Genomic DNA, 3,062 nt, shown 5'->3' with positions numbered 1-3,062 from the left:
CTTCAGTCCAGTCCCCGCTGGCAAACAACAGCCTCTCTTTCCTGATTGGTCTCACTGAGAGTATTAAGCCCCGCCTTCCTGTGAAATTCCATGAAACATTTGGGCACACAGTAACCTGAGCTTCTTGGCACAGAAACGGTGCTGCCCTCTCTTGTAGTCCCACAGCAGGCCAGGCAACATCAGGAGGTGGAGAGATGAACGTTTCGGGGGTAACCCTTTTTCAGGACTAGGGGTGGGTGTTCGGGGTGGGATACAGATAAAGGGGGCGGCGGGGGCAGGGTGGTGAAGTGGGGATTGGTGAAGACAGGTAGAGGGTATGACCCAATTGGTGGGGGGGAGCTGTGGAAGGGATGGGGGAGGGGTTGGGAAGGGAGTCGGGGGAGCGGGGGGGGGGATGGGGAGGGAGGTGATTTAAAACTGGAGAACCCAATGTTAAGTCCTCCAGGCTGGAGGCTGTCCAGAGGAAGGTGAGGTGTTGTTCCTCCAATTTGCCGTTGGGTTCATTGTGGCAATGGAGGAGATCAAAGGTTGGTCGGGTTGGAAAGGGAGTGGGAAAGGGAATTAAAATGGGAGGTCCGGTCAGTCCCTGCGGCCCCACCTGAGGTGCTCGGTGAACCATTCCCTAACTATAGGTTTGGTCTCCCCGATGCAAACCAAGGGCTGTCGAAGGGAATGGTCCTTGCGAAAGGCAGAGGGTGGTGTGGAGGGGGTGGGGTCTAGTTGGAGTTGGTGGAAGTGTTTAAGGAGGATGCGTTGGTTGTGGAGACTGGTGGGGTGATAGGTGAGGACAAGGGTGACTCTGTCTTTATTGCATTGGGGGGGTGGGGTGTTCAGAGCCATGGAACCTGGAATGGAGATGGTGCGGCAGAGGGCTTCTGGATGACAAGAGGGAGGAAAACTCGTTGTTCAAAATAACCTCCTGTACCATTCCCTGACTCCCTTCCCAACACCCCTCCCTCCCTTTCACTGCTCCCTGACACCCACCGGATTCACTCCTTCCATTGACCAACCAGGTCGTACCCTCTACCTGTCTTAACCTATCCCCCACTTCACCACCCTGCCCCTGCCACCCCCTTTACCAGCAGGTCCCCTCCCTCCCCCACCCCCAGTCCTGAAGGAGAAATGTGGACTTCTCCCCCTCCTGATGCTGCCTGACTTGCTGTGTTCTTCCAGCCTCCTGCTTGACTATTTTGGATTCCAGCACCTGCAGTGTTTTTGTCTCTGACTTGTCGTTCCACATGGAAGAACAGCAGGAATCCACTTCGGGGGAGAGAGAGAGAGAGAGAGAGAGAGAGAGAGAGGGGTGTCAATTCCAGAGCTGCTCATTGAACCAAAGTCTCTTGTCCCACAATCCTGTCATTCTCTTCCGAGTCGATCATGCCCCTGCTCTATTGCACTTCAAGTTCAAGGCTTACATAAAAGTGTTAAACAAATACAGTTTGGATCTGTAAGCATTACAACACCAGTGTTTGGCTCGTGTGCGATGTTTTGTAAGGTTTGGCTGAAGAAAAATGAAAAACAGTTTGTGAATTTGTGACAATTCGGAATGCCTCCAGGTCCCACAGTCAGTCCCAGCTTGTTTAATGAGGCTGCTCCTACCCTGCCAATTTATACGGGGCTATGCAATACTTAACACAGTAAATCCAAAATGCAGACGTGAAATTGGCTCCCCATCATGTAGCAGTGATATCCCTGTTTTTGTGGAGGTCATGGCTGGGTTCGCGTTCATTTGGTGTTACCTCCTTTTGAAACTGAATATGTAGTTAAAGTTTGGCATGTGGAATGGACTGCAAGAGGAAGTGGGAAATGCAGATAGAGTCACAGCATTTAAAAGACATATGGACAGGTCCATGCACAGGGAAAGGGTTAGAGGGTCAAATCCAAGCAAATGGGATTAGTTCAGTTTGGGAAACTTTGTCAGTCTGGGCAGGTTGGACCAAGGGCCTGTTTCATAGAACATGGAACAGTACAACACAGTACAGGCCCTTCAGCCCTCGATGTTGTGCCAGCCTTTTATCCTATTCTAAGATCAAGCTAACCAACATACACTTTATTGTAATATCTTCCATGTGCCTATCCAAGAGTCACGTAAATGTCCTTTATGTATCTGACTTTACTATCACTGCCAGCAGTGCATTCCACACCTCCACCACACTCTGTGTAAAGAACCTACCTCTGACATCTCCCCTAAACCTCTCTCCAATTGTCTGAAAATTATGTCCCCTTGTGATAGACATTTCTGCCATGGGAAAAAAAATTCTGGCTATTCACCCTTTCAAGGCACCTCTAATCTTCCTTCACTCAAATGAGAAACACCTCAGCTCCTTCAACCTTTCTTCAAAAAAAAGCCCTCCAGTCCAGGTAGCATCCTGGTAAATCTCCTCTGCACCCTTTCTAAAGCTTCCACATCCTTTCTATAATGAGACAACCAGAACTGAACACAATATTCCAAGTGTGGTCAAACCAGAGCTTTATAGAGCTGCAGCATAACCTCGCAGCTCTTAAACTCAACCCCCCTGCTAATGAAAGTCAACGCACCATATGCCTTCTTAACAACCCTATCAACTTGGGTGGCAACTTTGAGGTATCTATTTACATGGACCCCAAGATCCCTCTGTTCCTCCACATTGCCAAGAATACTGCCTTTAACCCTGTATTCTACATTCAAATTTGACCTTCCAAAGTGAATGACTCCACACTTGTCCAGGTTGAACTCCATCTGCCACTTAATAGCCCAGTTCTGCATCCTGTCACTGTCCCATTGCAACCTACAACAACCCTCCATATTATCCACAACTCCACCAAAAACTTTGTGTCATCGGCAAACTTACTAACTCACCCGTCCACTTTGTCATCCAAGTCATTTATAAACATCACAAAGAGCAGAGGTCCCAGAACCAATCCCTGAGGAACATCATTGATCACTGATCTCCAGGCTGAATACTTTCCATCTACTACCACCCTCTTTCTTCTATGGACCAGCCAATTCTGTATCCAGACAGCCAGATTTCCCCATACCTCATGCCTGCCTGTTTTCTGAATGAGCATACCTTGGGGAACCT

The sequence above is a fragment of the Hemiscyllium ocellatum genome, chromosome 35 (genome assembly GCF_020745735.1).
Source record: "Hemiscyllium ocellatum isolate sHemOce1 chromosome 35, sHemOce1.pat.X.cur, whole genome shotgun sequence".
Classification (NCBI taxonomy): Eukaryota; Metazoa; Chordata; class Chondrichthyes; order Orectolobiformes; family Hemiscylliidae; genus Hemiscyllium; species Hemiscyllium ocellatum.
The sequence above is the reverse complement of the archived record's forward strand: the minus strand, read 5'-3'. Positions refer to the sequence as shown.